At 36.8% G+C, this 21,621-nt stretch overlaps 1 protein-coding gene across 1 annotated transcript in view; it reads left to right on the top strand.

Moving 5' to 3' along the window:
- Positions 1 to 21,621, top strand: part of LOC122808697 (CD209 antigen-like protein E) — a 505,103-nt gene that overhangs the window by 187,604 nt on the left and 295,878 nt on the right. The gene's annotated exons all lie outside the window — the stretch shown is intronic.

The raw sequence follows: 21,621 nt of genomic DNA, 5'->3' as shown, positions 1-21,621 counted from the left end.
CAAGTGTAGTGGGTCCAAAGACAAAACAGTGTAAGAAACTTCTCTGTGTGGAAGGTTTTTAGTCCATATATCTCTGGTTAATCACTGTATATTAATCAGATCAGACAACAGTAGTAGAAGTAGCAAACTTAAACTCGTCTCAAGTCAAAACAAAACAAAACAAAAAATAATAATAAAAAATATATAATTGTACAGCATTACTAAGTATTCAAAAGTAATCCAAGCAAGGCAAGCAGTTTCCAATTGAAAATCCTTTATTAAGTACACAGACAAGCGATCCAAGTAAAACAAAAATAGAGTAATAATTTCCTCACAAGCTTTATATATATATATATATATATATATATATATATATATATATATATATATATATACTTTTTATCAGGCATGGGAGTGGTTTATTGTGCTGTAAAACAAAGTGTTATTGGTACACACATGTTAAATTCACATCCCTTCCCCCATCAGTGTGACATTCAAGCTGATCCTGCCCTACTTAGTAGCTGTCATAATAATATAACCCTTATGTACTTTAAATAAAATTTATAATGATGTGTACCTCTTATTTAACCAGATTATTAAGTAGATTATTAAGTCTGTGATTTTATCCAAGATAATATACTACATGGCTGGAAATATAACAACCTTAGTTCATATGGCAATCAAAAAAATATATAAATATATACATATACATTTTGTACTTGTTCTTGTTCTGGTACAGGTGCTGGCTTACATAAGCCTAGCCAACAAGGTTCCCTGGCTTACGCCACCCAAGAAAGTTATTTTCCTGTGCCACTGTCGAGCAGAGACACAGAAGTGATCCCCGGGGTGTATTTCCTATTTCCCATCCACTCATCAAGATTTTTCTTGAAGAGTGCTAATGAAGAACTTTGCTTGACATTGTTCCAGAGTATGGGAAGTCTCTGGGATAGGAATCTATCCCTCCAGCATGTAATATATTATCTTGGATAAAATCACAGACAATAATCTATTTAATAATCTTGTTAAATAAGAGGTACCACATCATTATAAATTTTATTTAAAGTATATAAGGGTTATATTATTATGACAGCTACTAAGTAGAGTAGGACCAGCTTGAATGTCACACTGATGGAGGAAGGGATGTGAATTTAACATGTCTACCAATAACACTTTGTTTTACAGCACAATAAACCACTCCCATGCCTGATAAAAAGTATATATATATATTTAGAAAGCTTGTGAGGAAATTATTACTCTATTTTTGTTTTACTTGGATCGCTTGTCTGTGTACTTAATAAAGGATTTATGACTGGAAACAGACTGCCTGCTTTGCTTGGATTACTTTTGAATACTTAGTAATGCTGTACAATTATATATTTTCTATTATTATTTTCTGTTTTGTTTTGTTTTGACTTAAGATGAGTTTAAGTTCACTACTTCTACTACTATTGTCTGATCTGATTAATATACAGTGATTAACTAGGGAAATATGGACTGAAAATCTTCCACACAGAGAAGTTTCTTACACTGTTTTATAAAATGTTTTAGCTGACCAAATAATGTGCTACTGAATGCCACTGTCTAATTTTCATTATTCCCTTTTTATTCTCTATTCCCTGCAGAGATTGAAATTAAAATTCATAAGCACAGGAGACTGAAGCATTTAAGAGATGTATGTGGTGAATCTACATGCTGTCATAAAAATGCCAGGCTTGTAATAGTAACAATAGTAGGCATTATACAAAAATGTATAATTTTAAGACATCAGTAGTACACCCATCATTACTGGTATAGATCAATGTTTAATACAACTGCAATGTTAGGCATGTTTCTATATGACTCCTCCTGTAGAGATGGACAAGTGGACCTTCATTTTAAGTTTTGTCCTGACTGATAAGAATATCAGGGGTTCAATTCTCACCCCCACACACTATTGAGATCATGAAAAACATTTCAAGTATATATATTTTGTCCATAGAGTCACTGCAGAAGTAGAAAATCAGTATTTATAAAGTTAGTACCAATAATTGAAGTATGTTTGTATGAGAAGTAAGTTTACTTTATATATGTGGAGTATTCTCAGTCATGAAAATGCATCCCTAACCACTGACATACTTTGATCTGTCTAAACAGCCACAGCTGTTAATCTTCCATCTGTAATACTGCATGTCAGGATATATCAGGGTATCTCTTGTTTTAGTCCTCCCATGCATATATTTGAATATATATAATTTTTCACAGAAAACATGGCTGAGGGTAATTCCTTCCAGACAGTCATGCATGAATTGGTAGTAGAATACCCTAAACCACTGAAATTTTTATTTTGCCAACGGTACATAACTCAATTAAGATCCCCCAGTTGCCTGATAGTTTTTGGTAAGACCTATGTAAATTAATCCATTTCAGCATACTTGTTTCTTTTTTTGAAACCTGTTCTTGATTTGGTTTCAGTATGGCTTAAGGATATGACTGATTTGTATTCGCCAGTGTGGACTATATTACTATTCTAGCTCCATGAACACTATAATTTAGCATGGATGTTAGCTCACTTTATACTAGCATTCCCTAGCAGGCAGGGCTAGAGGCTATACAGTTTTCAGGCAAACAATTACGTTTATTCTAAGCCTTCTTGAAATAGAACTAAGTATTAACTATCATTGTCTTTTATTTTAATGGTGAATGCTACCTGCAAATAAAGAGCAGTATAATGGATTTAAGTTTTGTTCCAATCTATGGAGACTTGATTATGGATTATTCTGGATATCTTTATGTTCATAATTAGGAGGTTAATACGCATTGTAATAAAACGCATAACTGGATGAGATATCTGGATGATTAGCATTACTATGGGATGAAAAAGTAAACAGTTTGGAAGAACTTACTTTTTGGATTTTAATTAGAATAATCATTTTGAAATTAAATATATTGACTTTAGCATGGAATTTTTGGCTTTTGTGGTTAATAAGTTACCTGAGAGAAAGGTAATGACTACGGTATTTTGAAAAATATTTTCCAGAAACACCATTTTGCATGCCAGCTGTTGGCATGCCAGTATATTAAACTCAGTCTTCCTAAGTCCCAGTATTTTAGAATTTGTAGTTCTAATGAACAATCTGAGCAAGAAACAAAAATCTTGGACCAACTTCTGGCTAGCTGTTGTTATAGCCAGCATGATCTATAATCCACAGTCAGTTTTGCAGTTTTGGTAGGGGCTATAGATAAAATCTAATACAAGGAAATATAGAGAGGCCATTTTTTTAATCAAATGTTATTAGGTCCAGTACTATGTGCACTATTCATGTTTTAAGACTAGGGATATTGTTTCTAGATTATGGTATATTTTTTCCAAAATATTTTTATTCATTTTATAACACAATAACTTAACAGTATAGTAATAAAAAAACAAAAACAAATAAACTATATACAATGTCCATAACAACTAAAAAAAGCACTATACATAGGAGAACACTTAATATTTCTCTAACAGATTAGAGAATTTTGTCCAAGCAATTAAATGATGAGTTGTGTTGTTAGTCCTTGCTTTTATAGCAGCAATCTCATTCTTACAAATGTATTTCACAAGATGAATAAACTAAACTTTAAAGACAAGAGTAGATTGGGATTTCCAGTTTTTAGTAACAATTCTCTTTGCTATAGAGAGGATAGCCTGTAGTAAAAATGTTTAGATTTTAGGAATGACATCAGGAACACTGAAAAGGATAAGGGAGTCAGCAATTATATAGCTGTCATTCCATAGAACTTTATAAAGATATTTAAAGTCTAATCAAAATAGGGAAATTATTTTGTAATTAACAACCATATGTATCCAGTCAGCATAATGATGCCCAAATCTCCAGCATTTAATTTCATCTTTCTTGTACATTATTGCTAGTCTATGTGGGGTGAAAAAGCATCTATGTTAAAATTTCCATGTGTATACATTCCAGAGCAGGGAAGATGTGGATTCTTTTACCGACTGTAAACAAAGTTTTTTATATTTTTCTGAGAATACTTGCCTATTAACTTCACATGAATAATTCCAAAAAGAAATACATCTGTTTTGCTCAAATTATTTCTGAGAATTTTATAAATAACAGATATGTATGACGTGTGCTTGAGTGAGCTATTAATAATCGTTGAGATAAAATCCAAGATTTTTAAGTTACTCTTATTGTATGCCTCTAATGAGGGTATGACCTTAGTATGTGTAATATCCTTACAAGTTTGGATGTACAGCCAACTCCAATTTTGCAAACTGTATCTTCTGAACAAATAGTTTACAGAACTTATTCGCTGAGAGAAAATGATTCTAATATAATAGGTCACCCTTCTTAAATTCTAACATTTGCTGAGTAGCAAAAGATATCAAACATTCATTTGTGTAGGCAATAGGAAACATAATTATTAATAAATTCTTAATTGACTAGAAAACATAAGCTCTTTAAAAACAGCAATATTTGGTTTATAAGTGGTGTGACAACAAGTTTTGACCTTTCACTTTGAATAAATATTTTAAAAATCCATATAAAGATGTTTGTATGTATTTGAGTATATGGTTCAAGCAATGTCCTATTAGTATTAAGAAAGGTTTCATGTATTGATTTCCAATATGATGTATAAGAAGTATTATTCCAAAGCAACAGTATGTTAAATTCAGAGTTTAAATAAAAATCAATATTTGGAAACCCTTTACCGCCTTTATTCCAGCTTGTGGTGTGCCAGAGAAGATAAATTCTTGTTTTTTTGGGATACCAAATGAAGTTAAGTAATAAGTTAGTAATTTTCTGATTAATGTTGGCAGGTGGGGGAATTATTAGAGCTTGGACAATGAATACACAGCTATAAGATATAGTAGTTAAATGGAGCACATTGCAGAAGTTCAGTTAAGTAGCAAATGTATATATAATAATAAAATGTCACCACTTACTTTTTAATTACTTAACAGTAACACAGTAAGCATGTCTCTCTCCTGCAGTGATTAAATACTATGACACTGGGACTTAAACAGAAAGGGAAGGCACATGCATGAAGAAAAAAGTATAGGATATAAAAGAAATATATATAAATATATGAAATGAGTAAGTGATTTTACACCATTTCACTAGTGCTGTGCCAGGTATATAAAGAGATAAAAGTATAAAATAGTAGTTTGCAGTTGGATACAATTTAATTTACTTGAATTCTGAGTAATATACATTATTTATAAAGTTAGCATTGTTGTGGGAAAGATAATAGGAGAGAAAAATAAAGTTACATTACCTTCTGTGTATGATTCCACATTATTTAGAAGGGAGAAAACAAAAACTTGCCTGAAATGTGAAGTTAGGTTCATATGCCCATAGGTAGGTACTAGGTTATTGGCCCTAGGGCATATATAAGCCTAGACAAAAGGGTACCCTGGCTTTTGCCACCCAAGAAAATTATTTTCCTGTGTCCCTGTCGAGCAGAGCCACAGAAGTATTACCTAGGGTGAATTTCCTATTTCCCATCCAATCATCAAGATTTTTCTTGAACAGTGCTAATGAGGGGCTTTGTTTGATATGGATAGGTAGTTTGTTCCACAGTATGGGAAGTCTCTGGAACAGGAGTTACATATAATCATTTGTCTCTATGTTTCTTTTTTTCTTTAATAGTCCACTCATTTTTTGAAGTTTGTCTTTTAAAGTTCATTGAAGAATCAATGGGTTCAGGTTAACTTAAAAGATTCTTTTTTGGACAAATGTGGATACTTCTTCAACAGACTCAAAAGTTTTCTTTCCTTTTGGCAGAGATAGTCTTATTCTTGCTGGGAATATGAGTTGTGCTTTGATTCCTTCCTTTTCTAATGATTTTATTAGAGGGACACATGCTCTTCTTTTGGACATTACAAGGGGTGAAAAGTCATTGTCAAACCTGATAGTTTGGTCACCAATTTCTAATAAAGCAAGGGACCAGGCAGTTCTTAAAACAAGGTCTTTGTCCTGAGTGGAGATAAATCCTACAATAATAGATCTTGGACAGCTGTTTTTACTGGATACAGATGTTGTAGGTAAAGACCTGTGTGCCCTTTCTATCCTGAAGGATAGTGCTTCAGGTTGGTTTAGGATTTTAGGAATCCAGGTAGTCAGAAAATGAATCATATTGTCCCCCTCCATCTGCTCCAGGATGCCATAGATTCTTATGTTGTTTCTCCTGGTTCTATTCTCAGTGTTGTCTATCTTTTCACTGAGTCTGGTGTTTTCTTGAAGAAGAAAGTCTATGTTTTTCTCTCTTTCTGTTAACCTGTCATCTATATGTGTTACAGAATCTTCCAAAGCAGCAATCTGGGCCATATGTTGTTTAAGGACTTCATTTAATAAGGTTATTTGTTTGGTGGTATATTTTTATATATTGTCCACTTTTAAGTTTAATTTGTCTATTGTACCCACCAAGTCTTGAACTGTAGTAAGGATTGCCTGTATTTCTTCATTGGAGTTTCTTGCTGAGAAAATTTGGAGCTGCTCATCTTTGTTTTGAATGTGGTTTCAATGTCCTTCTATTTAAATGTTTGACAGGAAAATATGAACATTTTAGCTTAAAAATTATACCAACGTGTAACTTAGAACTTTCAGAATCTGATTTTAGTAGTTGCAGGTCTGTATTGGTGAAGAACTCTGTTGCTTTCAGCTTGCCATCCAAGCTATGCCACTGATTCTGGTATATTTTGAAGGACCAGGCTTTTCTTGGTGATTATGTGCCTGGACAGTGTAACTTTAGTTTATAAAGAGGTTGTATTATAGGACAATTCATGAAAAAGTAACCTTGAGTCGTTTGAAAAAAAAAAGTAACTGAGGAATATGAAAATATAAACAATAAAACCTAGAATTTTTTGAACGTTATAAAAAAAAAAACATGGACATGGAAAAGAAAGAGAGAGCTCTGATATGTTATAATATTTATGCAAGGGGGAAAGCCAAACTAATCAATACAAAAAAACAGCTCCAAAGATATTTGAAAAGAAGTATAGGCAAAACCATCCAGTTTTGGAAAATTTCACAATATAAAAAATAAGATCACAAAGAGAAAATGTAGAACAGAAGATTAATAAAGCAGTAGTTAAACAAATAGAAACTGAATTTATGGAATACTTGCAAACTGAGGAATTTAGTTTAGAAAGTCCCACACAGGTTGTGTCACAGCCAGCATGATGGAGCAATGAGTCTCCAAAGTAAGGAGAAACGGGTGGACCAAAAGATATCTAAAGAAGAAATATGGACATGAGAAAGAAAAACTTATTTAATATATTGCAATATTTATGAAAAGGAGAAAGTAAAACTAATTACACAAAAAAGCAGCACCAAAGATGTCTGAAGAGAAATACAAGCAAAGACATTTAGATATGAAAAAATTTACAATAAAAAAATAAGAAAACAAAGAGGGAACATAGAAAAGAGGACTAGTAATAGGGAAGTTAAAGAAATAGAAATTGAAGTTATGGATTTCTTATGAAGTGAAGGATTTATTGTAGAAATTCCAACTTTGGTAACATCACAGCATGATGGAACAGTGAGTCTATAAATTAAGTAGAAACAAGTGAAAAGGGAAACATCTGATCATTCAATACAAAACCAGTATACAAATTCAGTTGGAGTTTCACAGCAAGGAAAGGAACAGGAAATTGTGGCAAACCTAATGCAGTCAATATTGTGGTTTGAAAGGCCAGTGAGTTCCCATATGAATGAGCAAGGGATGACGCAGGAAACAGCTGAAGAGAATTATGTCACAGAAAGATGTTCTACAACTTTATGTAGAATGTCTCTGGGAAACAGCAAATAAAAACTATTCCCTTTGCTTAGAAGTAAATGATCAAAGGGAAGAATTGATTGATTTAATAAAGATGGATGGACATAGTAAGATCAATGAAAGAAAGAGATTATAGAATGTCAGTAAGATACAAAATATTAGAAGTTTGATTAAACAAATGAACAAACTAATGAAGACTATTAACATAAATTCAAGTTATATAAAAGAAGTTAATAGGATATATTACTGCACATCAACATTAATAACACACAAGGTTTCACCACACAAATCCAGGGCAGTAATGAAATGAAAGGGAAGAAATCAAATGCCATCATGGAATGATGAAAAGAGAAAACTATAAAGCAATTAAAATAAGATGTGCCACTGTTTGAAGAGTATAGAAAAGGGAACAGGTCAACAAAATTACTTAGATGTGATAAAAGCAACATACAGTATTAAAACAGAGCAGGATCTATCGTGCACTATTGTAAATAATAACTAAAGAAATCGGCACAAACAGAAGAACTGAAAAGATCTGCACATAAATATAAAGGAAATGTACAACATAAGTAATTAATTGATTATCCAAAAATATTTACAGAGAATTGAGGATGAAAGCAAAAGGAGAAGAAACGACACCAAAAGAGAAGGAACAGACATTTTGAAGAAATATCTGTGACGACCCCGAGGGACCTAACAAAGGTGCTGATGGGCAGAAGCAGTTAACAAAAGAGAAAAAAAGTTCAAATGCAAAGGATATGAAATGGGATGAAGTAAAGGACAGAGAAATTGAAACAAAATTAAGAAAATCTCTTAACTGGAAAACCCCAGGAACAGATGTAGTACCTAACATCTGGCTAAAAGTATTAACATCATTGCATGAAGATTTAGCCCCGAGTGAGAACTACTTATATGTCCGCCCCAAATAGACACCAACCTGGTTAAAATGAAAAATGATACTCATCCTTAAGAGTGAACCTGCAAGCTATCCTGAAAACTATAGACTGATAACTTGCCTTCTGATGATGTATATAAACTATATACTGGAATTGATGCTGACAAGTTTACAGTTATTTAGAAGAAAACTCAATCATGGCAAAAGGACAAAGGGTAACAAAAGAAAGTCATATGGAACAAATAATCTGTTGTTAAATAAAGTCATAATGGAAAATTGTAAAAAGGGGAATAATCTAAGTATGGCATAGATAGATTAAAAAAAACCTTCTACAGCATCCCACATTCATGGATAAAGGAGACATACAGGGTTTACCTTTATAATGTCAGTGGATGGAATGTCAAACCCGCTTCCGCAAACATCGAGCTGCGATTTCACAAAACCTCAAATACTGAATTTCTGAACTGCAAAATCTCACCCCCTTTTTGACCCATGTTAGCACTTATTTGTAGGTGTGGCATGATCGGAAATGTTGACATTCGAGGTTTTTTTGACATTTTAAAGTGTCCGCCGTTCAGTTTCAATGAAAAGGTTCTGTGATGTGGCCATTCGGTAATACGTGATCGACATTATAAAGGTTAACCGTCATACAGATCTATAAGCTACAGCCTGCATGGACCAGTTACAGTACTGGGACTATGAAACACTGGTCAACTACTTTGCAGCTAAGACATGATAAATGTCAAGTTATTATCCCAGATCTAAAAATTCAAAGGGTAATATTCCAGGGTGACTCTTAGTCGCCACTACTCTTTGGTCATGCCCTTAACTCATTATGCTGTATATTTAACAGATTACATCATAGTTACAATTTGGCTCCCAGACAACAGCAAAGTGTAAAAACTTCTCATCTTCTTTTTGGGGATTATTTAAAACTGTGCTGAAAGCACAGCTGGAAGTGGTCAATATTTTCTTACATGATACAGCAAATCATTTGGTCTTGATAGATGTGCAAAAACAACGTTAAATTTGGAGCACTGTAGCACCAAGAAAATATAATTCTGAAACATGAATGTGATATACAGAACTTGAGCAAGAGGGAATATATAAAAATTTGGGAAATGACGAAGGACTGACAATAAAACATGAACAAATTTGAAAACTCATGAAAGATTACTTTAGAAGACTAAAAATTAATACTGAAAACAGCCCTGACATCTAGGAGCAAAGTCCAAGCTATAAACTAATTTGTTGTTCTTCTTCTAACTTACAGTTTTGGGGTGACTGAATGGCTCCAATAGGTATTGGATCAGTTAGGCATAAAAACAAGAAGAACACTTCATGCTTACTGAATAATGTATAAAAATTAGTGTATACCAAGATTATATATTCCTACTTCTGAAGTAGGTATGGGCCTCCTTGAAATTGATTACATGCATAGATCTGCAGTCATAGGACAGCATACATATCTTCTGACCTCATCGGATCTGAACATAGTGAAAGTTTTGAAACATGAAGAGAACAAATCTTGGATGACTTCCCTGCTCAGTTTAGCAGAAGCATATCAGTGTCAATCAGGAATGGAAACCAAACCAGAAGTAGACAAAAATCAGGCAGCAATGAAAGTGCCAATAAAACAAAAGAAAAAATATAAAGAGAAGGATCAGATGAGTGGGCAAGAAATATGGAAATGGCATAAATACAGTTGAAAGTACAGAAAACTCCTGGATCGACAGCATGTCGATCAGTATGTTACACAGGAATAGTTAACAAGAAGTGAATCTGAACCAAAAGGTAAAAGGTTAATACTGGTGGCTCAGGACAGTAAAATACATACATGATGGTTTAAAATTACATTAAACATTTAAGAGAAGCAGACAAGTGCAACTTCTGTAAAACAGAATTGTAAACTATCACACATCGTATTGATGGGTGTGTAATGGCAGAGGGCATGCTTAGTGAAAGGCATAATGTGTCAAAACTGTTGCACTGGGGATTGTGCAAACATCATAGGACTGAAGTAGCTAAGAAGCATTGGAAACATGATCCACAAAGCATTATAGAGAATGATGAAGTTTATATCACATGGCATCACCCACTACCAACAGTTCAAAAAATAGATGCAAGAAAAACAGATGTAGTCCATGAAAAGAAGAAAAAAGTAGCATTGATCAATGAAACTGATACACTCAGTGATTACAATGTCTTAAGTATAGAGAGACACACAAAATCATAAAATACCAGGATTTTTAGGCATAAATGAGGGCAATGTGGAAGAAGGATACCCATACAGTTCCTATAGTAGTAGAAACAATAGGTCTCATAAAAAAGAATTTACAATCATATTTAGATATGCCATTGATAGATGTAACATGTGAATTGCAGGAGTCAGTTCTGGATATATTGCAGGTGCTGTGAAGTGCACTTTTGACTATTATCAAAGATTGAAAAAATACAAATTTTGCAAACTTTAATCATGCTTAGTATTCAAAATGGGGTTGGTACCCATCATCGTATTAGAAGCTCAAAAGACTTGGAGAAATAAAAAAGGTCAAAACATATGGAATTAGACATTTGATTACTTGTAAGACAGAATGGGGAATATGCATGGTAGTTTACCAATGCAGTGCATTCTATACAGAACAGACCAGAAAACCTTGGAAAAACAAGATTTCATTACACATTAGTAATGCTAATAGATAAAAAATGAAGTTGTCTATATAAGCATACACTAAAACTTTAGATAGCTACATTTATTGGTACAGATAAACTAATACTGGATGGTTTACCACAATGTGAAGGGCACAATATTTTGACAAGAAAAGAACATCAGTGGATTGAGACTTTATGGGTTCTCTCTCCATCTGGGTCTGAATGACAATATTTGATTTGAGATGTTAGTCTTTATCATTCTGTTTACTGCCATGGTGGTGCAGTGGTAGCATTGTTGCCTCACAGCAAGAGGTTCTCCCATTCGATTCTTGGCTGGAGTGCAGGGAGTGACTTTTGTGTGGAGTCTGCATGGCCTCCCCGCGGTTGTCGTGGTGGTGCAGTGGTAGCATTGTTGCCTCACAGCAAGAGGTTCTCCCATTTGATTCTCGGCTGGAGTGCAGGGAGTGACTTTTGTGTGGAGTCTGCATGGCCTCCCCGCGGTTGGGTGTCATTCGAAAGACATGTGTAAGGGCGTGCCTTTGTTGAAGGTTGGATGTCGAGCTGGCACCTCGGTGTTCATGAAAATCTACTGCCAATCATTAGTGGACTGGAGTTCCGCTGTGGCGACCCCTAACCGGGAAAAGCCGAAAGACAAAACAAGTCTTTATCATTCTGTTTATGCTTATTTAGTGGTAATGATCATGTCATCCTGTCATTCACAACAATGGTCTAAAATGTTTCTTAACCACGATCAAGTATTCTGAACTGTCAGGTTTTCTAGAATTTATAAATTAAGGTCAGCTAGCTACAATATCACATTTGGTCACTATATAACTATGCTCTGAATGGAATTGCTTGCTGTTTGCATTGTTTTGCTTTGTCAGGAACTAATGGAATACAGAGGATTACTTTGAATGTATTTATTTTTACTTGATATGGCACTAGTATGTATACATTGCTGATTCTAGCAAATGAGTCAATGCATTTAATAGTTAAGTATTTTTATGATTAAAAACAAGTTAACAAAAAAAATAGTATTATATTTATTGTCACTTTTTTCTTTTTCTTTCTTTTTAACCTGCTTGAAACTAAATTCTAAGATGTTTTATTTTGGATATTTTAACATTTTAATGTTTTTGTAAGGTTTAAAAAGCTTATGGAAGTAATTGTAAAATGATAATGTAATCCAATTCAAAAGTTATAACACACACACACACACACACACACACACACACACACACACACACACACACACACACATATATATATATATATATATATATATATATATATATATATATATATATATATATACTGCATATATATAGACAGATATAGAGATACACACTTTTATATATCTATATCTATATATAAATATCTATCCCCTGGATTTACTAATCTTCCGTGCAGGACTAGCTTAGTCCTGCACGTAAGCGACCGTGTAGGAGCAGGACAGCAGCGCGCCATGCATATTAATGAGGCGCGCTGCTTGAGCTCCTAGGCTTACATGGAGTGTGTAAGAGGGCAGGGGGCATGTCTGAGAGCAGAACTCTCAGAATAAACATGCCCCTGCAATGTAGAACAGTAGAAAGGTGTATGCAATGAGCGGGACCACTCACAGGTGACCGCATATCCCTACCAACAGTCCCCCTTGTGTATATCAGCAACAGAATGTAGAAATAAAATGAAGAAATCCTATTTTTTTTTAAAACTCCAAGTACAGCTAACTGTAGGTACACGGATGTGCCCATCGCTTAGCTACGGTTAAAGCAGCTTAAAAGGCTGAAGATGATAACAAGAAAGATATATGCAAATGAAGCAGCATAGCAATAGTCTAGTCGGCAGAGTATTCACCTTACAAGCAGACATTCCTGGTTCGAGTCCCACTGCAACACATTCCATTTTACATGGCAAAGCACGTTATAACCAATATTTTTGTTGCAAAACCCACTAAATAACATATATTTATGAAATGGAGTACTGCAGTAAATGCAAATGTGAAGTGTCAGTGTCATAATGAATAAGGCACTAGTAAGCAGGTTTAAGCACAAATAAGCAGTAGTAAGCATATTTAAGCACTAGTAAGTGGGTTTAAGTTCATTTGCGCGGGGTAAGCAATGCCTACACTGGCTAAGCAATTCTAAAGCTAACTCTCTGTTAGCAGATGTAACAGCAGGTTAGCAGTGCTTACCGTCACGCAAACCCGCTTACAACTGCTCAAAAGTGCCTTAATCACTCTGTATCCAATGGCTCTTGTTCTGCCCATCAACAAAATAAACAGCCATGCAGGTCTCACCATAGTATAACTAAACTGAACCTGTGAAAGGCATCAGTATACAGTCATATGTGCCATAACCAACCACATAACATAGTATGTGAACTGGAGTACAGCAGTAAGTCCAGAAGTGAGGTGTAATTGTAATAGAGTATTGAAGTCCCCAATTAAACACAAGAACCCCACAGAGTGTACGTACACATCAATCAGGGATACCAGGCATACATATAAGGTGTAATGAATAATAACACAATGCCAAAAAGACAATATAATGAAGGTCAATGTAAGCAACACTAAGCATTGCACAGGCCAGCTTAGGAGGTGTGAGCAATGTATAGACCAGCTAACTCTTTGTGGCCAGTGGTGAACCGCTTTAACAATGCAAACCTTAGGTAAGCAAGTTTGCCCAGAGCTTAGCCTTTGCAAAACTGGCCAATCATGGCAAAGTGTGGGAAATTGGCCCTACTTAAACCCAACAGGCGAGAATACATCTCATAAGTGGTTGTAGCTTCCCCTTGCAGGCACTTTGGCAGTAAGGGGAGAAGGAGTGCACTTTCGGGCACAGTGCTGGTGCATCCAGGAGTCCAAGGTCATGGCAAGACTCCTAGTTAAAGACCATGCACAGAGACTGCTGCAGGGCCAGTACCAGGGCTCCCAATATAAGATGGAGGCCTGGGACCATCTCGTCCATGACCTCACCAGTGCCACTGGCATACCCCAAACTGGTGAGCAGGTCAGGCACCACTATGCCGACCTGAAGAGGTGGAAGGGGGACCTCTTGGAAGAGTGGCTCATCAGGGGATGTCCTAGCCATGTGTAAGTATCACTCCAGTATGTGTGAAATAAGTGCCAGCTTGGATATATCATGGATAGGTATGGCTAAATATTTTTCTTATGTCCCCCACAGCTGCAATGGAGTGGGCCATGAACCAGGAGGCCCACATCAGCCATCTAGCATGGTCACAACGTGAGGCAGTTCAGTAATATTCTTGCTTTTACTGTCATAGGAAATAAAAATAAAAGTAGTAGTAGTAAATTAATCACTAGTATAAAACCTGTATTGTTCAAGGCAAGTACTGCATACAGTAGAGAATATGGCAGAAAGAGTCTCATATTGTTTGTATGTCAATAAAAGTGTAATATCATGACAAAACATGTCTAACTGCTGGACTGCATGTGTATATTCTGGTATCATATGGTGATGTAGATTTGCAATCATGTAATAGTACTGTTGTATTAAGCACTGTTATCTACACCAAGCACCAAATATTGAATGTATAGGAATGCCTGTATATGATAGGTATAATCCCTAGAGGCCATATAGTACAAATGAGAGACACATAGACAGTAAACAGGGAAAATGCAGACCACAAGAACCGAATAGCGCATGAGATGTGAACTGTTTTATTAGCACACACAGCCGCTATTCAGATCCTGGCAGTGGTAGTAGTCTGCATGCAGAATCATACCCCACAACTGTACAGATATGTCCAGAATGTCTATCAAAGTGGCCCATATCTATTGCCTATCAACCCATTCCCCTGGAAAATCAGTGGGACGATCCCAGACGTATAGGCAGCAAACAGGAAATACAACTGATTGACACACATCTATGACAACAAACCTGGCACACTAGCAACTCCCCAATACCTTATGTGACTAAGAAGCCAATTATGCCCCATTTACACCTCAACTTGTTAAGCTGTGGTCAGAGTGTGTAACACAGTGAGATGTATGTGCATAATAGTAATGTGGAACCTGGTACTGTGTTTGGGAACATGCAGGTAGTGCTAATAAATATTCCTTCCACAGATCTGTCAAATACCAACACTGTGCCCAAAATAGAAGAATGGTATGCAGTTGCTCTAAATAATGAGGTATTACACATCACTGTCACCCACACAGTCCTACAGCATATAACTGTCTAGGTAATCTGTATAACAGTGTTGTTATACAATGTCAGAATGCATATGCACAGAGGATTAAAATGACAGAAAGCAGATTGGAGATATACAGCAATATCAATATAGCAGACACAACTGTGATGGACAGTTTTTAGGTTGTAGCAGACACAGCCATGATCTGAATCCTGGGAGTGGAATTAGACTGCATACAGATTCATACCCCTCAACTGTACACATGAGGCCAGAATGCCCCGTATATGTGCCCATATCCGCTGCCTGTCCCCCTATCCACCTGGTAACTCTGTGGGATGATCCCAGATGTGTAGCCAGCAAACAGGGAATACAAGTGATTGTCAACCATCATGATAACACACCTGTCACTGTAGCAACCACCAAAACTGTTAGGAGAGTAATATGGAAAGTATGTCCTATCTACACTCCCATGTTGTCAAGCTGTGACTAGAGTGTGTACAGTAACAGAGTGAGATGTATGTGCAGAATACTAATGTGTAATCTGGAACTCTGTGTGGCAACAGTCAAGTAGTGCTAACAAACATTGCTCCCACAGGTACGTTGGATATGAACACTGTACTGAGAAATACAAACCAATATAACCTGTACTGGTGTAGTCCACCCTGGTATTGTAGGGGATTTTGAGTTTTGCAGTTTCTCTGAATAATAAAGTATCACTGGTCACTGCCACCCACACTGTGCTACATAATATAACTGGTGTAGGAAAGCATGTATATGTGTGTGTCAGGTCACTAAAGGGGGAAGAGCGCAATATTCTAGATATATCCAGGCACACCAGCATGTGGTCAATACATGGCCAGAGTCTGTGCAGATAGAGTCGGATAGCATAGTGCAAAACATCAACCCAGAATCTGGGTGTATGTGTACAAACAGTTAGTCAGTGTTAACAAACATTCCCTCCATAGGTATACCAGGTAAGAGGTGTATACTGCAGGTAAAACCGGTTCATGTGTAATGATGACGACAGCCATATCACTGTCCAAAATAAGGCTATAGGCTAGTGTAGTAAGACTTGTAAGGTACAGACAACAGCACTGCCTAGGAAAGTAATGTGGACAACAGGAATATACCACTTGTTAATTGATATCGCCCCCCAACTTATCTCCAACAATAATCAACATACCCACCCCATGGGTATGTAATGGCTCTGATAATGTCCAATTGTTTGATAAATACTTTAATGGTTCCCATGCATGTGCCATATTAAATTATTACAACATTGTTGGCATGGTGCCATCAATGAACCTGCATGTTGTTCTTATTACCACTGTGGTCCTATACATGCATGTCTTTTGTTTGCTATGCAACTTTTCCTTATCTGGTGTCTGGGTTAATGGGAATATCTATGTATGCTGTTATACCTAACCTTGGAATGTGTTGACTATTACTAGCCCATATATGATGATGAAATCTAAACACTATAGCATGCTTGGGAAGGCCAGTCCCAGCGGACCCACCTGTCCCACCTCAGCTGGCTGTGGCACCGGGCACCAGCATGTCTGGGATGCAACCCCGGACCTCCCTGTCCATTGGTCTTGCACCACATTTGGGTAGAACTGCCTCAGGGGGTGGGGCTCACCCCCCCAAGAGTGGGTGCAGACAGGCACCTGTCACCTGTCGCCAGGTTGGTGGGCATGGTGCATAGAGCGATCAATGAGCAGTTCAGTGATCTTCTATGCCAGTTCGAGGGCTGCATGTCATGATTAGAGAGTCAGCCTGGCTCTGCGGCTCAGCCCCCAGCACAGCCACCTTTGGGGATGTGAAGGTGCAGTGGTGATTGCCCATGGGTGGGGACCTCAGTTCCACTGTTACCACTAGGGGGCTTTTGGGCTTCCGATATCCCAACATTCCTCCCCATCAAGGGGTTTACCCCCACAAGTGTCATATACTGCCCCTGTATGTGTCTTGTGTGTCTTGTCTGTTAACCTACCCAACCTACCTCCCCAAATATACCTACTACCCCTCCCTAACATCCCACTCTCACCTGAAAAAAGGAAAAAAGGGCAATCTATCCCCACAAAAATATCTTGTCCCATACATAGATGTCCATTTGCACACCTGTCCAATGGACACATGTAATCTGGTCTAATTGGCATCATAACTTATTATTGTTGTCCTCACCCCTCTCCCAGGTGTTTGAGTGTCCAAATCTACCTTGCTGTAGAAGAAATGGACAGCTATGGACCTTCCCTACACCCTTCCTGCACATCCCTAGCTATTTTCCCTACTGCCTTTCCCTCTTTGTGCCCCTTTGTTACCACTTTCCTTGCAACCCTTTTTTCTTTTCTTTTAAAGAAATTAGCATGGGGGTAAGCGGGAGTAAGCACTTTTAAGCAGCAGTAAGCGAGATTAAGCCTGTTTACATGGGGGTAAGCAATGCCTACATAGGTTAAGCAATTTAGAAGTTAATTGGCTATAAGAAACTGTAATCAGAAGTTAGCAGTGCTTACCTCCGCGCAAACATGCGCAAACCCACTTACAACTGCTTTAAAGTGCCTTAATCACGATGTATCCAATGGCCCATGTCCTGCCCAGCAACAAAATAAACAGCCTCTGCAAGGCTCAAACCCAGCCCACCAGAGACACAGTGATTTACCACAAAGCCATGCCAGATATACATAAATCTGTTTTCAGAAATATATCATCCAGCCCAGTCATGCAACAGCACAGAGAATTTATACCAACATTTAGATGTATGTGTGTGTGTAAATATAGTAATATCTAAACAGATACAACATATCTATATATGTAGATATGTATATATATATATATATATATATATATAGATATATATATATATATATATTTAGAAATATATATATATATATATATATATATATATATATATATAAACATATATGCATGCAAATTTCTACATCAACACATATATATGTCTACACTTATAGCAAGCTACATATATGTACACAGATATATATCTATGTAGATATATACGGATATAGTTTATATATATATATATATATATGTATATATATATATATAAATGTGTGTGTAAGCATATATATATATATATATATATATATATATATATATATATATATATATATATATATATATATATATATATATATATATATATATATATATATATGTATATATACATATAGGTATATATGGCCATACATCCATAGATAGCAATGGTAGATTACCGAAAACATATATGTCCACATGCACCATTAATGGGTGGAGAGGCCCCAAACAATATACATCTTGTCTTGTACGAATAGGCATACCCCCCCACAGCCAAACACGTCCACCTTGTAATACACTACCAAGTGTTGCAGATCCCATAACCAGGACCTGACATGACATGAGCACAACATGTTAACAGTACTACATTCCACCTGTATGAAGTCAGGCTGGTATTGGTAACATATCATGCTGTACAGTCTTGCTCCCATAGGAAATGTAAAATGTGGATGCTGTCAACTTCTCCAGGATACATATACACAGACACATATATATTCAGATACATATATATATATATGTATATATATATATATATATATATATATATATATATATATATATATATATATATATGTATATACACATATATAGATATGCATGTGACTACACATACACATGCAGAGATATGTACAGTAAGATAGTCATGTAGTAGGTGCACACAATATGGAACAGCCACTATGCCTACAGTTAACACCCTAACAACTGGACACTGGATGAGCCAACCATACAAATGACATTCTTTGCCTGCAACATATACCCACAGAGAGGTCATAGGATAAAACACCACACACATGTTTGCAGAAGTGGAATACCTTTATTTGTGTACTATTACAGATGTATATGCCATGTCATATAGCTGTTCAGACACTGACATCCATATAAACAGAGTAATGCAACTGTGAAACAGTTATACTAATACAGTAGTCTGGGAAGGTCCACACCTGTTGCTGTCCAGGCCAAGCACTTCAAATCCTGCACTAGTAAAGACAGACTGGGCCACAGGATACCACACAATCAGCAGTAAGTGATGCAGTGTATAGTCCAGCAGCCTCTATCTACACTCTGTACACAATCACTAGGTGGTACAGACTTCAGTTGGCCAAATGGGATGTAACTGCTACATAACAAGGCATAACTGACACCATCACAGGCACACTGGCAAACAGAACAGTCTGTATGGCAGGAGGCTGTAGGCCTGCAGTAACCCATTTAATGCAAGTAATGTCAAGATAGTTGAAATGTCTGTTACTGTATATCCAGATACCTTAAGGCAGCTCACCCCTGATACGTCCACATTTTGTAACAGCCTAGATTATGTATGGTGCATCCCCCATAGACTCAATAATATAGGGCCATATACCACTGTTACATACACTGGCCTCTGGAGTGCATATGGGCACACATGTATTGTGTAGGTAAAGCCCATACATATATGGCCCCAGCCACACTGTATGTATATGGGATACAACAGCAGTGGACTGCTGGCAGGAATGGCAGTGTGGTATAAGTATATGTGCATATGCATCACTATTTGTATATGTGCAGACATAAAATGCTCTGTATATATCTGGGTGTGTATATGCATACCTATGTACATATACACACCCATCTATATATGCCGATATGTACATGTGTAATTATCTGTATAGATATCTGGATAATCATATGTACAAATATATTCACCATATATCCTGAACAAGGGGTGTAGCCCTGCCACAGCCCCTATAGTCCCAACACTGTAGTGCAAGGGGATGTCAGGTATGTATAACAGGTATATTAGTAGACTATTGCTACTGTAATAGGGATTGTCTTCACAGACATGGTGTGTGTGGGAGGTCACATCTGCTTTTCACATGTGCACCATTGGCTACTGACAGACACCCTAAGGACATCATAGTACAGTACTGCTGCAAGCATGTAATGCTCCTGTGGACTACAGCAGAGATATTGGCCAATAGATGTGGACATTCTGACACACCCTTTAAAGTCCAGAGGTATACACAGAACCCCTTAGTGAAGAGCATGTGAACCAAGCCTGACAATATGGATGTCAACAGCTATGTAGATGGGTATACCACATAATGACTTATATACATTCGCCTCATAGGTTATGCATTCACACATCCCTGTCTGTCTGGATACATAATAACTGCTGGTTCAGAGGTGCCATGGCCACATACTACTTACTGGATATTGACATACATCTGTACAGCATTCTACTGCTCTGTCTAACATACATGACTTTTAAGGGAGTCCCGGCAGCAGTATATCTGGCAAGTATTTGCACATGACATTTCACTGGGTAAGTACACTAAGCAGCTAGGCATGTAACAATGCACTGTGTAGGATACAGGCAGACTGACTCAACACTGGCCCACATCTCCTATGGGGGAATGCACATGTACCTGTGTATATAGCAGGCTCTATAGGCATGTCACAGCATAGGGTAAGATACACCTGTGTGGAAGTGCATAACCCCAACCACTGTGAACACAGCCACAGCTACATATGTTAAGCTAGCATAATATTATAGTATATGGACTATCTGTTCAACACCATCCTCATACGTGCCACTCATACACTAACCCTACATATACTGGGCCGCTACACAGTGTGGACTGATGCCTGTATGTGGTATGGGGCATGTGTGTGTATGGCCTTACAAACATGTAAGCCAATATGGTAACATACAGCAGAGCAGCATGTAATACCTGATAGGACGGTACCTAGAACGATGACATCTACCACAGTCTGTACACACGCCAAGGTACATATTGACAATACATACACTGTTGACATTCGCCATAAGTACACAGACCTCAGTACTGTACAAACAACCACAAAATGTCCAGGTTATGTCATCTAATATAACCCGTACTGTACATAACATGAGTAGCAGTCTAATATCTCACTGGCTTGTTATAAGAGATGGTGACACTAATTATGGTATACAGCACATATGCACCTCTCAATGCATGACATATGTACAAAGGTTGACAGAGTTATGGCTGGAAGCACATACACAGGGCCAATATTGACAAGTTGCTGTGATAACATCTTACATTTACTGTTGTAACAGGGTTTGTAGCAACATATGTCCTATGAGGAATATGAAGTCAGTAACTGTCACGGCT

This window comes from Protopterus annectens, chromosome 8.part0 (genome assembly GCF_019279795.1).
Source record: "Protopterus annectens isolate FY-2018-M chromosome 8.part0, PAN1.0, whole genome shotgun sequence".
Classification (NCBI taxonomy): domain Eukaryota; kingdom Metazoa; phylum Chordata; order Ceratodontiformes; family Protopteridae; genus Protopterus; species Protopterus annectens.
This window is presented reverse-complemented; position numbering and strand designations above follow the sequence as displayed.